Source organism: Falco peregrinus, chromosome 4, assembly GCF_023634155.1.
Source record: "Falco peregrinus isolate bFalPer1 chromosome 4, bFalPer1.pri, whole genome shotgun sequence".
In the NCBI taxonomy this organism is placed as follows: domain Eukaryota; kingdom Metazoa; phylum Chordata; class Aves; order Falconiformes; family Falconidae; genus Falco; species Falco peregrinus.
Genome location: NC_073724.1, coordinates 28905901 through 28928482, shown reverse-complemented (window position 1 = coordinate 28928482; position 22582 = coordinate 28905901). Strand labels below are relative to the sequence as shown.

The 22582-nt window shown below is 41.9% G+C and overlaps 2 long non-coding RNA genes across 4 annotated transcripts; one reads left to right on the top strand and one right to left on the bottom strand.

Annotated features, from left to right (window-relative positions):
• Positions 1-826: 826 nt before the first annotated feature.
• Positions 827-5496, bottom strand: LOC129784302 (uncharacterized). The gene is made up of 2 exons (XR_008746840.1): positions 4990-5496; positions 827-1636 (listed from the first exon to the last, which is right to left on the bottom strand). It is a non-coding gene; the product is annotated as an uncharacterized LOC129784302 (long non-coding RNA).
• Positions 1636-21276, top strand: LOC114010611 (uncharacterized). 3 transcript variants are annotated; one of them, XR_003552126.2, is made up of 5 exons: positions 1636-2850; positions 4114-4315; positions 8816-8978; positions 14205-14346; positions 15263-15480. It is a non-coding gene; the product is annotated as an uncharacterized LOC114010611 (long non-coding RNA). The 3 variants fall into 3 exon arrangements; XR_003552127.2 differs by lacking the exons at positions 8816-8978; positions 15263-15480 and adding an exon at positions 17443-21276; XR_003552124.2 differs by lacking the exon at positions 8816-8978.
• The last annotated feature ends 1306 nt before the right edge of the window (positions 21277-22582 follow it).

The following is a 22582-nucleotide window of genomic DNA, read 5'->3' as shown; positions in this document are numbered from 1 at the left end:
GGCTTCTATTAAAGTGCAGATATTCTAATATAACCAGGGAAAAAAAAAGATTTCTTGGTGGAATTTTGTACAGATTACTTCTGTTCTTTTTCTGATCACTTTAAATAATTTTCTCTCTAAGAACCCGTTCTTTCTTTCATTAATGCATTTATTGACTCATATCTATGGAAGCACGTTGCCTCCTGGCTCCTTTTCTGGCTCATTACATATATACATTGCTGCATACTTAGTATGCAGTGCCCTTTCATGCTTATAGCAAGTGCAAGTTATTCTGTCTCTTCAATTTTATTAATCTCTTTCGATCATTTAAAAATTAAAAAAACAGTTGAGTTACTGCAGGATTTTGCCTCTGTCCATTAACAGCAAAATAAACCTAATTTCCTGCAACTTTCTGCTTTATAGCTCAAAGCTTTGGTGTGGATTACTTTTTTGAGAGCTATTATGATTGCCCACAGGCAGAACAAGTTCAGTAAAATATCAGCTGCTGAATCTCCAAAGAAATATTCATTGAGGGAAAACTTGCAGCTCTTTGTTTGCAGCATTTTGTAGTTACTTAAGAGGCACTTCTGTTCCCTTAGCCTCATGAAAGGGTGGCCGTTACCATTAGTATTTTTAGTGTCACAAGTATAAGACACGAATGTGAACATTGCTGAGGGATTTGGAAAGCACTTTTGAAAGAGTTCAAAAGGCAGATTAAAAAAAATAAAATAAAATGCTGAGCATTATACATTGCCTCAAAGGCACTTTTGAATCCAAATCCAGGTCAACATCCCCCTTCCCCCCCCCCCCCCCCCCAAAAAAAAAAAAAAAAAAAAAAAGACTCCTGTAAGTTTGGTAACTTTTTTCATGTTCCAAATGACAAAGTCACACAACCTCCCTTGATATCAAGATCCTCAAAGCTATCTAGATGCCGTAGTACACAAATTTTGCTTGTGCCAGAGTGTGAATGAGAGGTCCTGTGGACTCACAGGTGGCCAGCCCTTAGTGTAGGGGCATGTTCACTACTTTACGCAATCCTGTTAAATTTTCAAACACATCTCAGGAATTAGTTGTAAAGAAATCCCCAAATCCCTGCTACTCCAAAGTATAAGGTGTGTAAGTGTACTCTTCATTGCACCAGTAGTTCCTGGATGTCTTATAGCCAGATTCCATGACTGCAGGGGACCTCTTTCTCTGATGTGTGGATGACCTGAGGATATAGGTTCACGTATTTGCACTTAAGGGCAGCATTTCATCCATATGCAACTGCAGTGCATGATGAAACTGGAATTAAGGATTCCCTCTGGTAAGTGTTTCATATTTGAGAAAAAGAAGTCCATATTTGATTTGGCTTTACTGAAGCTGAACAGCATCCAGGTGCCACAGCACAACCTGATTTCCTCTGCACCCATTGCCAACATCAGGAACCAGATTGGAGAGTGCTTTTGCTTCCTTCAGACCACTGTGAGTGGGTGTCTTTCACTTAAGGGGGAAGTGGGGTATGAACCGGAGTTAGTATTTACCTGAATCTCACCCACCAAAGGGGCAGAACGAAGCTCCGTGCACATCTGAAACAGCACAATCAGATGGTCAGATTGTAGATGTTATTCTCAGTGTGGCTGAGAATCATCGGATGTTGTTCACAGTCCTTACCTATCTAAAGAGTCCAAAGGTTTAATAAGCTTATTTATCTGGTAGGTGGGTGAGCAAGGAAAGGGTGCCAAATGGTCATTAAATGAATCAGAATAATTTGGCTGGTTTGTTTCATGAAGCATTGGATGTGATGCTTCTCCCAGAGAAAAGAAATGAAAACATGACAAAAAATAAAAAAAGAAAGAAAAGCTCATTTATCCTACAGCTTTGTGTAGAACAAAGAATGTCACCAGGCTAATAAGCACAATATAATGCATCCTCCTACCCTTCCCTCATTCTGCCCTGTGTTTATAAAGGGAAACCTTGGAGGCTTTGCTGGTCATTTTTGCTCTGTACAAATGCTTTAGCTATTTCTCCACAACACAAATTTTTACCTGAGATATCTTGACTTCAAGATTGGAGTTTGGATTAATGTCCTGTGCAGTACTGTCAGCTGTTTGGGGAGAGATCAAGCTACAGCTGCTATAAAATCAAATTGCCCAATTGTTCAGCAAAAAGTGGACACTGGGAGAACATAGCGACATTACTTTTGAGACAGGGTTGACTTCACCTGATCTCCAGGTGCAGTTCAGGACACTGACTGTGATGTTTAAATCCTTAGGTGCTAAGGCCTCAGATGCAAAGTTCACTTGGCATGACTATTTCCACTAGCACCACTTTTTCTTGACCACAGAGAATGCTGTGAAGCGTGTACCTCCAGAGCTGAAACTGTGGAGCCTGGTCACGCAAGCACATTGCTGAGGTAACCCACAGTAATACGATAAAAAGAATGTGATTTAAAGCTGTTTTTCTGCATGGATGGTGAATTGGTTTAGGAGGGAATATTATATGAACACAGAGAACAAGCTTTCTTGTTTTTAGCCCACAGATCCTTAGGCCAAGGATCTCACAGGTCAGACTCCAGCTAGGGTTTCTTGTCAGCCCTCTAGAGAATAGGCACTAACTTCTCCTATGTGGATTCTCTGGTGTTTACTAATGGCTAGGCAGCAGCCTTGTTCTCTGAGCGGACACAGATAAGCTACAGCTGTGCTAATACATATGCTGCGGCTGTTTGCTGCTTCTGAGGCCAATAGCAAAGAAAACTGCCAGGCCCCTACCATTAACCTCTCCAAAACAAAGTGACTGCATCAGCAATCCGGACTGGTCCCTCCTGGCCTGCGCTAACTCCCAAACCAACCCCTCTGAGGAACGCTGCTTTTCTAACAGTGTAACAGTATGGTAAGAGATTTTGAGTTTGTGTTTCTGGGAATTTTGTTCTATAATAGAGACGTTAGAGATGCAGCTATAGTTTTGCTTCTTTGCCTGGCCAGCTGTTATCATGATACGTTAAACATGATGGCTTCAAAATGTAACGGGGGAGAGGGATGGCATGTGCATACTGCATGCTTCCATCTCTTGCAGAAGTCAGGGATGGAGTGTGCACACCCTTAGGATATTTCAGATGCCAAAATAACAAGGCTGACAAGAGATGGGCCAAGGATAAGGAAAGGGAGGGACTGTGGGACTTTAAACAGGCGTGCTGATGTCCTCCTGCCTTTCTCCATCAGAGGCTGTGGCAAGCAGCCAGGTTAACCTGCACAGCCGTGTGGGCACCGGGACTCTGTCACCCTTAGGGCTGGCCTTCAGGAGAGGACCGAGCTTTAGAAGATGTAGCTTTGGATGTTAGTGGTGGGAAGCTTACTGGACTTAACTTGAACACTACTGGGAAAGGCAGCACTGATGTTTGACAACCCCTATTCCTCTCTTGAAGTCTATATTTTTTTTAACAGGCATGAAGCAAAAGAAACAATTTAAAATTATTTCTCCATTTTTCTACTTTTTAGTGCATATTTTACTAACCCATACCAACTAATTACAATCACAAGGACTAAAGCTTCAGGATGAATCACTGAAAAGCTGAGCAATGCTAGGAGTGATGCTGCCCCTTCAGCCTCAGTTAAATTTCTGTGGATCTATGAATCCTGCTATGGTCTTTAACTGTATGATAACTGTCCTTCCTCTAGACCCTGCATCATCACTGCAGATGCGTGTGGAATAATGTGGTTCCTTCTCATTGCTCAGCATGTTGGCACCCTGACTCATTCATTGTAGGCTATTCAAACCATGCCCTGGTGATAAGGTTATTACCATCCTCCAGTGCTTTTCTCTGCAGCTGATCACTGCCATGACTGTCTTCTACGCAAGCATTAGTCAATCCATTGTTACAATTTCTCAGCAAGGAGTCCCCACTGTACAATCAGGAAGCAAAGTCACAGCAAGATTCCTAATTTTGGATGCCCACTTGAGGTATCTGGCATCTTTTTTTTTTTCTTCCCCTCAGCTGTTAGTATTATGTAGCGCTGTAAATACTTAATATGCAGCTGGTTTTCATTTCAGTTGCAACTGTGAGGAAGTTATTGTTCATCAAGCTAGACATACAGAGAATGTAAGCATCATGATTGCTTCTTTTAAAATGCCATGTTTATGTATCTTGCTTGGCAGTATGTACAGAGCAGTTGATAAGGGCAAAGCAAGACCTACATCTCTAGAACAGCCTACAACTCCCTGCACCAGGACCTCATCCTTCCACCAGGAACTGTAGCTTCCAGGTACCATGAGAAATACATCTGACAGGACTAACAACATCTCTAAAATCCAGAGGACCAGAAGGACAAGGAGAGAACATTTCTGATAGCAGGACATGGTAAGCTCTGCTCCCAGCTCTGTGTCTTCTTCTGCCACCTTTCTCTTCCCTTTCTTCCTTCTCTTCCCTCCTCCCTTGCTTCTCCCTTTGATTTTCCTTTCCCCTTGCAATTGGCAGTGACTGGAGAAATGCAAACCAGTCGCGAAATGCAAACCAATAATCCCAGCAGCCTTCATTAGTTTGACCTCTGTTTCAGGCCATACCACATTTTCAGTGTTGATGTGGCTCAGGGGCTCCTCCCTGGTGGTCCAGCATGTCCTGAAGCCCTTCTTTCTTTGACCCCATCACCAAACTCATCCCTGGTTCTTCCTCAGTTAGTAATCTCCCACCTGCTCACCCACACCTTTCCTATATTCATCTTCCATCTCCATACAGATTTAATCTTTTTCTTCCTAGGTTTTCCACCTTACTCTGGTCCCCCCATGTTCTGAACCCCAGCCCTGATTTTCTTCCAAGAATTCTATGATTTAGCTTTCCCCATCTGATCTCTTTCTGCAGTCATTCCCACTCTCCTACCTCACAAGTCCTGTCCTCATTTTAAAAAAGTGGGTTTCTGTTGTACCGTGCTTGGGAGCCAGCAGAATGGAATGGTGCTTGCTGCTCCTTCTCAGACAGCCAGCACACCATGGGCACCGGTGTTTAGGAAAAGCAACTGAAAGGAAATTTTTCATCACCTGAAAGTTGAGATGAGGTTAATGAAGCCCTTATTTCTAGCCTTTAGTTTCTGGCTGCTAGCAGCTCTCTGCAGACCGACACGTGAAGAGTAAGAAGACGATTTGGTGTAGTCAGCATGGATTTATGAAGGGAATGTTTTGCTTACCCAAACGGATAGCCTTTTATAACAAGATTAGTGGCTAATAGCATATAGCAGGGATTGATACTGGGGCCAATGACCTGGACAACAGGACAAAGTGCACCCTCAGCTTGTTTACAAGTGACACAAAACTCTTGCAGGAAAAGACTCAGGAGATCCTGTAACACCAAGTTAAACATCAGCCAGCAATGTGTCCTTACAGCAAAGGCAGCCAACAGCCTCCTGGGAGCATTAGGCAGAGCGTTGCCAGCGGGTCAGGGAAGGTGATCCTTCCCCTCTGCTCAGCACTGGTGAGACACAGCTGGAGTTCTGGGCTCAGCTCTGGGCTCCACAGCACTGCTACAGTGAGTCCAGCACAGGACCACAGAGGTGATTAAGGGACTGGAACAGCTCTCATACAAGGAGAGGCTGAGAGAGCTGGGGGGGAGGATCTTATCTATGTCTATAAATACCTGATGGGGGTAAGTAAAGAAGACAGAGCCAGGCTTTTTTCAGTGGTGCCTAGTAAGAGGACAAGAGGCAGTGAGCACAAACCAAACCACAGAAGGTTCCACTTAAACATAAAGAAAAAAAAAATTATTCTGTGTCTGAGCACTGGTACATGTTGCCCAGGGAAGCTGTGCAGTCTCCATCCCTGGAAACATTCAAAACCTGAGTGGATATAGTCCTGAGCAACCTGCTTTAGCTGACCCTGCCCTGAGTGTGGGGTTAGGCTAGATGATCTCCAGAGGTGCCCTCCAGCCTCCAATTATTCTCTGATTCTGTGATTTATTCTGAAAGCACAGGTAGCTTCCAGAGGGGAAGGAGCTTGGTCCACCGTCCACAGTTTGCTTACACTTCTCCATACAATCACAACAGTAGCATTCAATTACCTGCATGTCACCTTCATTTCACACCTGCACTAATTGGAAGTAGATTTGTAAATGTAAGCCTGACCTCTGTTTCTGGCTGTGAAGGGCAGTTTCACAGAAACTGAAGTGAATGCTGCTGTTATTTTTTTGTTTGTAGGGATTTGCAAACTCTTCCCAGAGCAGGCAAAGCCATTTGACCTCTTCCCAGTTAGTTTTTATCTAGCATTAAAAGCAGTACAGAATAACATTTTGCAGGACAGGGAACTGCAAATGTGCTGTGCAAGGCAACAGATTTTAAGGAAAGTTTTCTATCTGCTTAAGAAAGGCTTCCAGTGAAAAGCAGAGCCCACATAGCAGCCAGCAGAGGCAAACTGTTCATCACTGAAGTTTTCATTTGAAAAACATGCTTATATTGATATTATGGCATGTAATACGGTATTGCTGCTCCTAGTGATAGGCCAGGAGGTTTTTGCTGAGTTTGCAAGTTCTCAGGACTGCAGCTTCTCAGGCTTGCTCTCTATGACTATTTTGTGGCCTGCTTGAAGCTTTGTTTTACTTGGTTTAGTTGTAATAATGATTTTTCAGATTGACTGGGTGTCTGTGGGTAAAAAGTAAAGGTGTAAAACATGTTAGCAAAGATTATAATGCCCCCAGCTGGATTCTGGAGTGAGGGAGATGAAACCATCCTCGTGAACATCGTGTTCTTTCCAGCAAAAGCTTTTAAATGCTGATGACTTGCTATAACGACCCCATCACCGCCAGCAGCATGAAACCACCTATGCTGGGGCCCAGAGGAGTAGGGAAAGGGTCAGCATAATTCCTCAGAAGTGATGGAAAATAAGAAGTGTTTGTTTATCAGCTCTGATTGTATTGTTATTCTTTCTTTACCTGTAGTAACTAAGTCTGGACTAATATGGATTTTACTGTTACCATTTCAGTTATACTAACAACAAATCATTTAAAAAAACTTTTGAGCATAACAGTTCCTAGTTTCTAAAATCCAGACTGTAACATATCACTTGATAATCACCGACAAATCTACAGACAGTGGATATTCTTAAAATCCTCATGATTTCTACTACTTCAATCAACTGTATTTTGCTATATGTATATATTGTATATAGCTATATGCTATATATTGTATAATGCTATATACCATAGCAAACAGGCTATGGTAGTTCTGTAAAGTCCTCTAGCAATACAGCTTCCATAAACCTTAACTATGAAACAGACTTCTTGGTTCAAATTGAGTCCAGTTTAGCTCTCAGATGCTATTTCATCTGGTAGTTAACATTTAAGTCATTCACAATAATGTTTTGATAGTTGTTGCACAGGCTAATTCTTTTTCTAAACCTTCAAAAGCATTACTTGGGTTTCTGTACCATTCCGTCACCTTGCTGAGCTGTCAGGAAGGCGCAAGAGATGGTCTGTAAACCCAGTAAGGCTCTTATACATGAAGACTCCCCAAGCAGGTAGGCTTTGAAAGAGTTTAATGCAGAAGCCTGCAAACTTTTCCATAGCTTTCCTTTTATTTTTATCCTTGGGTGACAACGAAGAAAACTGGGGCTAGATGAAAAAGCTAACAGAACAAAAACATAGAAATAAAAATTGCCACCTCTGCATTGACTCAATACTCTGAGAGATTAGCGTCCTCAAGGCAAGGGGACAGACCACCTTACCTTAATAGACTGAAAGGCTCACCATGTGAAGTTGCAAGACTTCTGTCAAGGACTTTATCGAGTCATTTAACTGGAGAATTGCTGACATTGCACCTATCTTCAAAAAGCAGAAAACTATAATCTGGAAAAAAAAAAAAAGGATAGATAGATATGCCCTTCCTCCCCCACATTACTGTCTGTGATATTACTTGAAATTGCATGGGGAGATTCTTTAGTGACTGAGGAGGTAGAACATAAAATATATTGATTGTCTTAGCAGCCCTGTGTCCACATTTTCTTGCTGCCATTCCTTCTTGTCCCTGACAATAGGATGATGTTCTAATTGTTGGGAAGTTTAGGCTCTGCAAGCAGTTTGAGATCTGAGTCGTTCTGTGGGGTGAAGACCTTATTAGGTAATACCTTCTCTGAAGGACATCTCTTGTAAGAAAAGGACTGTGATTGTATAAGATGTCCATTCATGCAAGAGACTCTTGAAGAAATCATCACCAAGATTGTGAGTCACATTAGTTCCTCTGCTGAAGTAAGACCCTTTGGAGATGTGATCTCTTGGTTAGACAAGTGTTATGCATGGGGGTTGTTCAAAAAGGTAGGATGACCTCTTTTCTTTCTCTTCCTGTGGGACATGCATTAGATAATCCCCACTAAGGGAAAGGCAGAAGGGCATTTCTCTCCAAAATTTGCACTTGTTAATAGCAGTCCTCAAAGGATCCCTTTGCAATTTATCAGGAAACACTTTACATACTTGTGTTGTAGACTTCTGTGGACTGCCTGCAGACATTACTCTTTTTGGTTTCTCTGCTTTTGTGAAAACAGACCATTACATGTTTCTCACTTGGTCCATAATTTGCTCTGCCACTAAGGCAATGAAGAGGCATAATATTAAAAAAAAAAAAAAAAAAAAAAAAAAGAACAAAAAGCAAGAGTTAATACACTGAGACTTCAAGGTCAAACATCTCATTGCCAGGTAGGAAACAGAAGGTTATAAGTTAAAAAAATACATACAGTCAGAATTGTTTCGTAATAACAGTGTGTTCTTCTCAGTGTTCATTTTCTTTTACCTCATGGTCCCATGATGCATGCAGGACAAAACAACTGGAAGTTTAGTACTAATGGCAACATTCCCTCTTCTGAATGGTGCCCTCTGCTCCTATTTTAGGGCTTCCTGCAGGGCAACCACCTCAGCATCTTCTCTCTGTTTTGCGATTCAGATTTGGAATATGAATGCAAATGTGTTTGATGGTTCTGCCAGGAAGCTTGTCTTTGGGGTTCTGCACTCAAAGATTTTATGACTCCAGGGTTCATCCCTGAAAGAGCAGCAGGTATGTGGATTGTGAAAATAATACAAAGGCTTTTGCTGTAGATGGCTATGGGATGTTACCCCAACCTCTTCAGTCTTGCTGTCTTGCTGCTGATGTACTCATATCAAATGTTATACAAGCTGTTGGTTGTAAATGTCTTCAGGTAAGCATAAATTTCTGTTACGTTACTAGTTTTCCACACAGAATGCAACTGGGCATGGGTGACAGGTTATTAGTTACTCTGTCTGAGCATGCCTATAGGAGGGCAAGAATCCTCTGCTCCCTGCAACTGTTTCATGGGATCCTGTATCATGACAACTCATTTGATCTAATATTTAGCCTCCACAATCCAGTTTACCATCCGAGAACAAGACAAAGCCCTCAAAATCCAGGGAGGAGTATCTGAGGCCAAAGACTACTGGGAAAACAGGGTTACTCTGGAATATGTTGCAGAGGTGCTCGTTCAAGGAGAGTTTGCCCTTCCTGATCCCTCAGCCTATCTTTTTATCCCCAGGCTCTACACGTGCACCAATGGCAGTTTGGTGCTCTTGGAGGAAGCACCCGTATCCCACTGCTGTGGACATAATTGTCCTTGCCATTCTGAAAACAAGGAGAACTGCAGTAAATTACTTTTTTGTACCTTCCAAGTACTTTTCTCAAAATGGAAGCTAGGTGAAAAGTGTTTCTACAAGAAACCTTTCTACTGGGACATTAGAAAAGCCATGACAAGCTGGAAAAGCAATATCAAAAATACAAATTTTAATACTTCTGTTGTGTGGGTCACGGAGACTGGCACAGGCTTCTCAGGGAGGCTGTGAAGTCTCTGCCCTTGAAGATATTCAAAAGCCATCTGGACATGGTCCTGGACAACCATGTCTAAGTGGCTTGCTTGAGCAGACAGGTTGAACCAGATCACCTCCAGAGGTCCCTTCCATTCTGTTGTTCTGTTTGGTCTGCCTGATGCAGACCAGGACTTACCATCAGGCTCTCCACTGATTTCCTGAGCCTGAGGTCCAAGTTTTTCAGTGTCTTCTCTCCTCCTGGCCTTGTTTGTTTCAATATCTTGTATTTGTGGAAGGTGGAATCACAGTGCAGATAAGCACCCTACTCATAAAACTGTTGACCATTAGGAGGTTGATAGTACACCTTTTCCACCAATGTCTGAGTAGAAACTCCAACTTACCAAACTTAGGTGATGCTCTTTTGTGAGAAATCCTGCCTTCCAGTGGTTCACATTTCACCTTTCATCAGAAAATGTCCCCATAAGCTCTACTCCTAAATAGTTTAAAATGTGTCATTTACCAGGGCTTTCCTGCTTCTTTGCAGACTATTCTGTGAGTCAATAGACCTCCACATTAGGAAAACTTCATATCAAGCCTGTTTCCTTTCCCAGGATTTCACTTTGTTAGTCCGGGTTCTGCTTCTCTGCCCTTTCTGAGCTCTCTCACCCTGCACATGAATTGTTATCTGTGAAGCTGTAGGGAAAAGTATAACCTACATCAAAGGGTACTCTGGCAAAGTTGTCCATTTCCAAAAATAAAAAAAGGGAGCAAGAAAAAGGGGCCTACTGTGTGGCAAAAGCAATTTCTAGAAAAAAAGTAATGACTGAAGCTTGCCAATGTATTGAATGGGAAGACTAAAGGTGACTTCAGCTGTTGAATGACAAATGAAGTAATATTTCCCTGGAAGGGTATACTCTAAGAACCCAAAAGAAGAGCTGAAGATCAACACTTTATATTCATGATACAGAAGGTTGTAAGTCTTAAGAAGAGCAACTGTTTGCTCAAGAATATGAGTTTCCCAGCACCAAATCAAGCTGACAAGGTAGGATGAATTGTACAAGCAAAAGCTGAGCTGTATAAGCTTGGCTTGTTAACCAGTGTCCTAATAAGAGACTGGAACAACCACGGAAAGAACCTGAAAATGTCTGTGAAGGGTTTTTTCCAGTATAAACACAACAAGCTACAGAACTATGCCGTAAATTAGTGGTCACAAATTGACAAAACACTAATAAAGCACCGTTGCTATGGTAAATGTGTTGTCAAAGGGGATTTCAGGCAACTATGCAAGACCTAGCAACATGGCTCCTTCTCCTTTTCTGTCATATTAAAGCTAACCTTGAGGGTAGCTTTTGGACTATATTGAAAAGAATTAAGACTGATAACTGATAGTTAACAAGTCATTAAGCAAACACTTTTACAGTCAGCCTCACCTGTCTATGACAGCAAGTGACACATGCTGGGAGAGTATGTAGCGTCTTGGGCACCCACACCTTCTCAGGTATGTACACAATTATTCTTGACCTTAAAATGTAAGTAATTAGCAAAGATAAGCACAACTGTCACTAGTGAGAATCAGTAGCCCTCTGCATCTGCTGAGAATCAGTCCATCTTCACTATATTTTCTTTTTTGACCTCTATACCACATGCAAAATTCCAAGGGAAGTACCCACTACAAAGAAGAAAAATTATTTCTCTGCAGGGAACACTGACTGGGTGTACTCTCCTCTAAATGATCCTTCTGCCATGAGGAAGGTTTTTACATGTAGGATATGGTGAAGCAGGGATAAAGAATCTTCCGGTTTGTCCAACACAACACACCCTTGCAGCCATATCTGATGATAAGCGTGATCTCTTCCATCTGAGGGGATTTAAATCTTTCAGCTTTATCTCTTTGGATATATGAGCTAGTCTATGACAGAAGATGAGGAGTGAAGGGAGGAAAGGGATCATAACTTGCTTCACACCTACCCTTCATGACAGGGACAAGATGTTAGATCTGGATGAACTAAAGTGGGATTTCAAAATATGACATTAGGCTTTTTGGTCAATAATGTCACCTTTGATAGTAGGAATGAATATTCTCCTGTTAGACATCTTTCAAATTATCATCCAAAGGGTTTTATTCAGCTCTATTTGGAGGGGAGAATGACACACATTGGGGAAAGAAAAGGATCCCAGAGACTTCAGCAGGGGTTTGAAGATGGCCTCCATTATTTTGACCACTGTTTGGAAGGGAGAACATGACTTGTAGCAGGTAAACACAAGGAATCCTGCTTATTAAGATACACATTAATATTTTGAATTCTGGAGCATATACAATACACTGTTGAGCCTTCTCATAAAAGTACAGTGAAATTTCTATTTAGGGAAATGTATCAATGCAGCTCCCAAGGGAAAGAGCAATTAAAGGAGAAAGAAACTAAAAGCCCCGGCCTCACAGTCACACCAAGGAGGTCAACGTCTTCTGAAGTGGCATGCAAAGCACTGCATTCACAGACAGTCCCACTGTGTTCAGAGGATTTATTCAAATTGCTGCAAGTTAATTAGAGGAAAGTTGAAGGGCTGTCAGATAATGTTAAGCCTCATTAAGTATTGGCTCCCTGGAAAAACCTGGGAGAGAGACATGATACATTTATTTTAATTGCTTTATGCTTTTACTGCATCTTGGCCACCTTAAATATCAACCACCTACACAGATATAAATAACCAGGCATACGGTAGAAGACAGCAGGGGAGCATCACTGTCTTGTTAGGAGTTATACTAAGCCAAAAAAGTCATTAGTAGACATATTTTTGTTTACATCAGGCAGACAGACAACGTAACAATAAAATACCCTCAATACCCACTAGGTCTTTTCATAGAGTTAGGGAACGAGACATAGGAAATGTGACACAGAGGTAAGCAGAATGATTTTTTCCTCCAACCAGAATAAAATTAACTGATTACTTTCTTTAGGCTTACTGGAACATTATTACTTTTTTCTCTGTACAAACCATTCCCTGCTATGTGAACAAAACTTTGGGGCTTTGAAGACTCCAACAGGATTTGGATGAATTTTGTATTATGCAGGCAAATGGGGATGCCTATTGAAGGCTTTAGTCTTTGAAGAGTAGCAGAAGGATAACAGGGCATGAACTCAGAATAGTCATGGGATCAGGAAAAGGTAATTTAGTTAGTGGTTTGTAGGACTCTCAGATCCATAAATTCATTCCCATGACTATTTCTACAGCATACAGATATGGTAATGAGGAAGAGGAAAGTTTCTGAGCAATCTGCAGTATACTACAGAGAAGCTTAATGCAAAGTATTTAGGGGTCTGCAGATCAAAAAAAAGGTTGCAAACCACATGTTTGGTTCAAGCTAACAAAGGAAGCAAGAGTGCATGAGTGTCTGGGGTCCTTTACACATTTGTGGCTGCAATTCTGAGCTGACCGACAATATGCACACATCATACTCAGCCCTGATGGAGAAATATCCGCTTACTAACATGCTCCTCTGATTTGCAAAGTAAATATTTGTGGGATATTATGTATTGTTTTTAGAAAGAGAATAATTTTTAAAGCTACAAAATAAATTATGTGGTCATTTATCAGTATAAGCCATATTGTTTACTCAACAACTCCTGCATGAAAAATCTTGACTTGGTTTCGCTAAATTTTTCCTTCCAGAGAGATTTGAAATACAGGGGGGAAATTTCAAATGACACGGAATCTGCCACATCTCTAGCTAAGCTGTTGCAATGCCTCACTGATGATTAATTGCACTTCAATTTCAAGTTCAATTTGCCTAGCTTCTGCTTTCAGAAGAATGTGTTTTCCGAAAGCCCTCTCCCCTTCCCTTTCCAGAAACTGTCAATTACTTATTTTAGTAACCAATGCAAAGGACTTACTCAAGCTTCTGGAATTTGGAGGGGATGAGGAGCAATCAGTACTGTGTGCTTTGGGAGGAAAATGATCTCTGACCTCAGGGATGGTGCAGCAAATTGCAGCCTCAAATTTGCTTACAAACCTCTGACCATCACCATCTGATTTTCCTGCCAGGTATGGCTCTGTTACTCTTTCTGGTTTTACACGCAGGAAACACCAAGCCTATTGCTTGGAATCAGGCATCTCGGAGAGACTTCATCCCTGATAAGCAGCACATACCTGAAGCAGCCTCCTGTGCATCTCTTTCCTTGTGGGGACATGGAGAAAGGCCTCACAGCTCAGAGCATCCCAAGCAGGGCTTGCCGTGCCCACCAACGTGACCAAACGCTGCAGGGCCAGCCTGCGACACTGCTGCTCTCCCAGGCTATGCGGGGGGTCCAGCAGCTGGGTCCCCTCCAGAACAGCGCTAAGAGGCAGTGCAGACAAAACCACTGAGTTTTCTATATAAAGTGGCTACTCTTAGACCTCTGTTGGCTAAGACCATTGCCTGCATGACCTTAGGGTGACAGGGTTACTCGGATTTCTATCCTTCTCCCAGGGAAACAGCAGAAGGAGAGGGAGGATGTGCTCTTCTAGACATCAGACTCATTCATCCTCCATGCTAAACAGTAGAAAAGGAGGGAAACTTCTGGAAAGAGATTATTCCAAGGAAGACTGGATCAAATTGCATATGTAAAAAGGTAAGTTGACAAAATTACATCAGTGCTTTTGATCTGAGTGATACGTTTTATAATTCACTGCTAATTCAGTGGCTAGTGTCCATCCACAGGGGAGTGTTTTATCAGGATTACAATACTGCATGGAAGTGGGGGTCAGGGAAAAAGGTTTATTTTCTGAGGAAAGCCAAAGATCTCCTCATATCCCTAGTCAAAGCGCCAAAGGATCCTCGCATCCAGAGCGGCAGGGTTATGGCAGTGCATACACTTCCATGCATGCAAGGACTTGCACACTCATGCCAGGTGAGGAGCCATCCTCCCTCTGTTTGTGCCATGACTGGGGAGGCTCTGCCCGTGGCCATCTTCCCCACCAGTAATGGGATGTGTGGCTCAGGTCCCACAGCTCATGGTGGCGTGGAAACAACATGCACAAGAAGTGCTTAGGGTTGGGCACTCTGCAGAAAGCTTTTCATGACAACACTAAAAACCAAATGTGGACCAGCTCTGCCGTGCAGCTCCCAGTGGGGACATGGTTTTTAAGTTACACCAAGGGCTGACCTACAGTGTAACTAGAAAAGTTACCCCTACTTCTTGATCTAGGGATGGCATTTTTCACTCTGAATGACTGTGAGCTTCTCACTTGCCTTGTTACGCTGTAATTATTATCAATGACAATGTGCCCTTCAATAATCCCCAATGAAAGTGCACGTATAGCTGCTTGCCTTATTAAGTGGATGAATCCATGTGTGAATTAATTCAGCTGCATATTAGTCAGAAAAGCTTGTCAAAGAATACTGTACTTGGAGATGTCTGAATGTCTTTTTTATTTAACTTTATTGTGATGCCCTTCTCTTCCCTGTCACCAAAGTATGTTAGGTGGAACTAGGTATGCATTGCGTAAATCTTGCTTAAGGAATAAAATGTGGATTGATTTTTTCAGTTTCCCAGGGGACAAGTGCCTTGTGACACAGCAGATGAGACACCTTTGGCCAAGGAAATTTGTGAAACCCCCTTTGCCAGTTCAGGGGGGCTGTCCTGGAAATATGGAACAAACATGGTCTTCCTGAAATTTCAGGCAGATGGGTGGTGGGGTGGGTGTTTGCACCAAATAAATTATCTGAAGCTTGGGAATCAAGATAATAAATTCTCCCATGTTTAGTCTTTTTTTCCTGGGGTTTATGTTATTTATTCAGTCTGTGGTGTCCCTCATGCTTCTTGGCTGGTGGAGATCTTAAAGAAAACTTTTCTCGTAGACTGATCTGTGTGCATACAGAAGAGGTTTGTTTAAGGGTATTACATGGTATGAAAAAAGAATAGAGCAGATTCTTTGTTATCAAGATGTGTCTAAAAAGATAAGAATATTCTACTTATATATTGGAAAACAGGAAAATACGGACAATACCTTGTAAAGTACCTTATAACTGTCTGCTGTGTGTCACTTTTCACACTTAACTTGGGTTGCCTACTTCTGCCAGGTAGGGGATAGCCAGTGAAATCTCTGCTGTTCGGGCACGTACATGTCTGAGTAGGTTCTGTTCCAGCACATGCCGGTGCCTGTCTTGGTGCTGGCAAGTGCACTGCCAACACTTGGTAAAGGATGGAAATTGGGCTCAGAAAGATTTTGGCAAAGGTTTTCTCGAGGGGAAGAGCTGCCTTGTATTCAATATGAAAAGTTACTCCTGGGCTTTTTTGTTTAAAAGGATTGGATGTCTCAAGGTAGACAGCAGGTAACGTTATCCATGAAAAATTTAGCCGATGCCACCATATAGTGCCTTCTCCCCCTTTTGTAGTCTGCCACGATGGTTTCTTCGGCTACAGGCACACAAAGCCATAGAAAGCCTTCAAAAGTACCTGGCCAGATGCATTGAATTTGAAACCAAGTATTCTATTTTTATGTAGTCATTTTAAAGATGAATTATTTTTTGAACCTCCACAAGAAAGATAACCTTTCTGTTGGTCTTTTTCCTAACTTTGTTTAGATTCGGAAAATTCCCTTTCTATCTTTTCCTCATCTATTTGAACAATCACAGCAAGCTAATGCTTTGTGAGTCTGTGTTCAGAAGAGATTATGTTTGGTTAGATAACCTTCAATCAAATTGCATCCAAGGTCATGGGTGAATGGAGCTTATGTCTCCACCTCACTTCCCCTCTTGTGAAAATACCAACAGTGAAAAACATGAGAAAATGGGAGTGCCTGAGGGCAGTGTGCTCTGCTACCTTGCTTTTTACATGCCTGACCACCACAACGGGGTGTACTACTCCATAAAGCAGAAGAGTGGAAAAATGAGGGGTATCACAGGAAGATAATCAGGAACTACCACACTGAACAATAAGACATTTATATCGCCACTCAGAAATACAGAAATAAGTCTTAAATCCCAACATACTGTGGATGTAGGCACCTACATCTTGGCAACAAGTCCCCACCTGGTAGTTTTGCATTGAATGCACCCCTCTACTCCTCCCTTCTCCCCAAGAAAGTGCCAAGATTTGCCATAAGAACTCAGTTGGATTATCAAGGCTTAATCTGTTTCTCCAAGGCAATAAGAATAAAGGTATTCAAGTTGTTGGTTTAAGGGCATTCAGGTTATTCAGGGTATTGGGTTTGGGGGTTTTTTGCTTCATTTGATGATTTTGGTGTTGGTTTTGGTGCTTGTTTTTTTCTTCCCTCCAACCAGAGTGTCCTAAACATAAAGCTACAGGGTGTTTTGCAATCTGAGATGTGCTTTGGACATGAAAGGAGATATGTCTGTTGAAATTCTTCCTTGTTTGGCAAGCTATAGCAGGTGTATGATCTAGTGGCTAGACAGTTTTAGAGGGGGAGGACACAGGCTAGGTCAGGAGAACTCAGTTCCTGCACTCTGGCCCTTCCACTTGACTGTCACTGTGCTGCATTGTGATGATCCGAGTGACCTGGTGTATGGATATCTGGCAGACTGGGCCCCTTCACTGGCACAGATAGAGGGGTATCTAGCTTGTGAGTGCCAGGAGGATGTAAGCATGGGCCAAAAGTGCAGGATCTGGGCTTTCAAGGCTTGAAAATGTTATTTCTACTTGGAATACCTAAATCTAGCTTGTGTTCATATGGATGCTGCACTAAATATGCATATATGCTTCCAGGCTTTCAGCACCAGATGAGACAGGTTTAAAGGATCACAACTTTGGACTTAGGCAAGATGTAAGTACTAAAAGCCTTTCATAGCTCTATTCCCCAGTCATTTGTAGTAATTAGCTGTCTATTCTCTAGGGAAAATGAAGAGCAGAAGAGGATATATGTAGAAGGTCAGCGGTTTCCTCTTAATCACTCTCAGTATGGCATGTAGATGTAAGAAAAGCTAAGCACCATGCCTTGTCTTCCTTTCCCTGAAAGCTAATCCCATCTGCAGACTCTCCTGGTCTCTACTGCACTTCCAGAGTTTTGCTGGGACCCCGTCCCAGGGGAAGTCCCCTGCTGTTCTAAATATATATCTCTCTTACTGCCTGCCAAGTGCTTCCAGTACACTCATTCTCTGCAATAGACATATGGAAGGGACATATCTAACATAGACACATGGAGCTTCACACATGAGTCACCTGGAGAACATCAATACTACAGAAGAAATGGCTGCAGCCACAAGAAAGCACGCTCCCCTCTGAGGGGACCTTTACGCAGAACAGAATGCCTTCGCTCTGGAGCAGCTGTATTGTATTCCATCATGTTGAACAACTTGTGCAAAAGGGAAAAAGGGATGGTGAAGCTCAACATTTGTTCAAATCAATCTTCTACTCTTTCCTGTTGGAGATATTCATTTAACCTGAAAAGAAAAAAAACCCAAAATCATGATGACAGTTTTCAAATGTTTATTTCTAATGCTTATAGCTATTGGCCTTCCTTGTCCAGTATATCCCAAGGACTTCATTTTAATCCAAAGAGCTACAAACTTTCAGAAATTATTCAACCAAGGCAGTTCCAGATTGAGTTATTATCAGTGGGTAAGGCAAGTTGTCCTTTCAAAATTGTTTTAATCAAGGTACCCTAGACTGAACGTTAATGCAAATACTTCTGTGCAAGTATGACTACTATTACTTTAGAATAGTCTCAAGTAAAGGCAATGAAATGCCTTTCCAACTACTTTTTCAGGCCTTAAGTAAGTAAACTTTTCTACATTGTGAATGCAGGTAAGTGAGGAATGAGGAGGGGAAAAAATAGGAATCAATTTCCTAAATAAAAAATAAGAAGGAAGCTTGCATTGTTTCAGGTTATTTTAGAGGACTGCTCTGTATTAAAGCACTGGGAATCATATCAAGCAGATAAATCATGCAGCCCAAGTTGATTAGAAAGTGTTTTAATGCAGTAAAAATTCATTACATACTAAAGAACATACAGTTTTTATGGGGTTCTGGATTGAGGTGGAAGAAAATACCAGTCATTGAACCTGTTATTTAAATGATTTTACTATAATATTAATCTTATTCTAATTTATAGTGTGATATTCCTTCAGATGTGATAATGGCTTGCAGATATTTTAACACCATCACTTTTAGATGACTGCATCAAACTGCCATTAATTACATTAAGATGTTATTTTTGTTAAAGGGACTTTTTAGAAAGGCTTTGTAAGTCGCATGAAAACTAAAATATGTCAAGAATAATCAAGAGCTCTCTTTGTAACAGCTGAATTCACAGCTGGAAGGAAAGGCTGTAAATGAGTCTAGTTTTACTTCCCGTACATCTGTGAGCAGCATCAATGTTTCAGTAGAGCACATTTACTTTTTCCATCATTGGTGAAGTCCAGGACATTGATGAGTGTCCTGGAATGGCAACTGAAGTTGTGCTACATGGCAGATCACTAGATCTAAAGGGGAGATCCATGGAAGCCTTACATTCAAATCTACACTCAAATAAACAAACTTTCCATCCTTCCCCTGGAAAACTGAATGTGGAAGAATACTGTTGCTCTTAGTCCTTGATACTGCCAGAGAAGGCTCTCTTCCATCTGAAACTGGAATGATAACTTAAAAAATAATTCATCAGCAAAAAATGTATTTCCATTAGATAAAAAAAGGTTTTGTGGTAGTTTCAAATTGGTTTAAGTTTAAAGTTACATTTTTTGCTATAATTAATCTGTAACAACTTGGAAAGGAAAAAAGATTTGAAACCAAATGTGAGACTCTTATTTTGATAGCTTCAGTGTTGCTTTTTCATTATTTTCCTATGAAACTAGAAGTTGGCAAAAAGCGATACTTTCCTAAGAAACTTTGGTTTCCACAAGTCACCGTGGAAGGTTCAGGTAAGCTTTTCTTGAAACCTCTTAGTCTTCCTCATAGATTGTGTTGCAATGCCTGTGTCAGGACATACATGCAACCAGAATTGTAACCTGTCTCCTCAAAATCCACCACCAGTGAAGAGCAGAGAGAGATCTGTCTCCCCTGATCTGACAGTCGATGCCCCTAGTCCCTGAACTTATCACTGCAGCTTGGTGGGGAAAGGGACATTGTGAAAACTGCTGTTTTGTAGAAAGAGATGCTCCCTTTCCCAGGAGCACTGAACTTAATGTCTTCTAAATCATTTTGAAAGCCTTATTCTTAATCTCAATAAGACTTCTATTACTAGTCCTATTATTCCAGCAAAGTAAGTGGGAAAGTACTTGTTTAAAATTGCACATTGGTTACTCCATTACAGAAATAAAACTGAAGGATATATTCAAACTTGCTCTTTCTGTTATTTGGCATGCTCTCATTTATCACGTTCAATGATCTGGAGGAAGGTACATGCTTCTGATGAGAACCAGTTTCATCAGATACTCCTTTAACCTTTATCCTTTTTGGAAAATAAATGTGTTCAGGCAATGACACTACCAGGTGGCACAGGTTGATCAGCAGTCCATTCTGTGCTGATAATTTTCAAGGGTTACTGAGTCAGTGGTGGGTCTTTGTGACTGTATTGGATTTGCATGGAAAGGTTTTGGTAGTGGGGGGCTACAGGGTTGGCATCTGTGAGAAGCTGCCAGAAGCTTCCCCTATGCCTAGTAGATCCAATACCAACAGGCTCCAAGATGGAACTGCTGCTGGCCGTGGCCAAGCCCATCAGCAATGGTGGAAGGCCTCCTATGATAACCATTTAAGAAAGGAAAAAAAAAAACCCAACCATGAACAGCAATTGCAACCAAAGAGAGAAGTGAATCTATGTGAGGGTAACAGCCCTGCAGACACCCAGGTCAGTGCAGAAGGAGGCAGGAGGTGCTCCAGGCTCTGCAGCCTCTGGCAAAGGCTGTGGTGAGTCAGGCTGTCCCCCTGCAGCCCACGGAGGTCCACAGTAGAGCAGATATTCACCTGCAGCCCATGGAGGCATACAGTGGAGAAGATATCCATCTGCATCCCGTGGAGGACCTTATGCTAGAGCAGGTGGGTGCCCAAAGGAGGTGACTGTGACCCTTTTGGAAGCCCGCACTGGAGCAGGCTCCTGGCAGGACCTGTGGCCCCATGGAGAGAGGAGCCCAGGCTGGAGCAGGTTTGCTGGCAGGACTTGTGACCCCGTGGGGAACCCACACTGGAGCAGCCTGCTCCTGAGGGGCTGCACCCCATGGAAGGGACACACACTGGAGCAGTTCGTGAAGAACTGCAGCCCGTGGGAAGGACTCACATTGCAGAAGTTCATGGAGGACTCTCTCCCATGGGAGGGACTCCATGCTGGAGCAGGGGAAGAGTGGGAGAAGTCCTCCCTCTGAGGAGGAAGAAGCGGCAGAGACAGTGTGTGATGAACTGACCCCAACCCCCATTGCCTGTCCCCCTGCGTTGTTTGGGGGAGGTAGAGAATTTGGGAGTAAAGCTGAGCCCAGGATGAAGCGAGGGGTGAGGGGAAGGTGTTTTCAAGATTTGGTTTTATTTCTCATTACCCTGCTTTGATTGACTGGTAATAAATTATATTATTTTTTTCCCCAAGTAGAGTCTATTCTGCCCGTGAGGGTGATTGCTGAGTGATCTCCCTGCCCTCACCTCGACCCATGAGCCTTTTGTCATATTTTCTCTCCCCTGTCCAGCTGAGGAGGGGAGTGACAGTGACTTTGGTAGACATCTGGTGTCTGGCCAGGGTCAATCCACTGCAGTGACCCAGATCTTGGTGGTTTTTGTGTCATGTAATTTCACCCTAGGAGGCAGCTGAAAATGATGTTTATATTGTATCCCATTGACAATTCAGCACAGACAATAGGAGGGATCAAGTTCTGCCTTCTTGGTACTTATGGCTAATACCTGGTATGCTGACAATCAGGTCAATAAATTGCTGTGACAAGCAGATTGTGACCCACTCTCTCAAGAGTTCTTCACTCTTAATTAAAATCCAGGCTGCTATAAATACATGCCAAAGTGATAAGTGTGTACCTGTGTACATGGATACATGTGCATTCACGCATCAGTGACAACGTCTTCTCATCTTAGCTAAAGGTCATTTTGCAGCTGTCATGAATATTGACTTAAAACCACACAAGAAGAAAATGGGAAAGATTTGAGCTATTGAACAATGAAGGAAGAGATGGGATAATTTAGTGACCTGGGATTCATGTGAAGCATTATAGTGCTAATAAGAACTTATTGGAAAAATAAGCATGCTTATATTTTATAATCACCGCACACTTGTTGGAGAAGAAATGAGTTTCCTACCCCTCAAGCTGACTCTCTGACTTCTACTATATAATGTCTTGTCCTCGATATACTCCATTCCTCTTATCACTGTCAGCTAACGTGAGGACCCTCTGGCTTTTCCTGAACTGCTTTCCTAATGGAGTTTTAAAAATTAGTTTATATCTTTCTGTTCTAATTTTTCTTCACTTCTCTGTTTGTATTTGTTTTAATTCGCTCTGAGCAGTTTTAGAGCTTGTGTGTTAAAGTAGAAAGTGTAATATTAGAAAGGAATTTTTTAAACTACTTGGTTGTATTCCCATTTAACATATGAAACAAACCTAGAGTAATAACACAGAGTGAGGGTTCTAAATAGTGGTTAAGGTTCATTATAAGGTATAAAAAGGCATCAGTAAATATGTTCATAACTAGATTAACTCTGTCAGCCCCACCTGGAAGAATAGACATGGCAGAATTACAAATTTGTTTTCCAGATTGTTGGTATCTTGCTTGGACTTCAAAGGCTTTTATGTGTGTCAGTAAAAATCAGAGATTAAATGATCAGTAATTACAACTGATGCTAAAATGGAAATTATTTTGTCGTCTACAACACTTCAAGGTTTTTGGAACATAATTGTTCTATGCTGACCCCCAAATAGGAGTG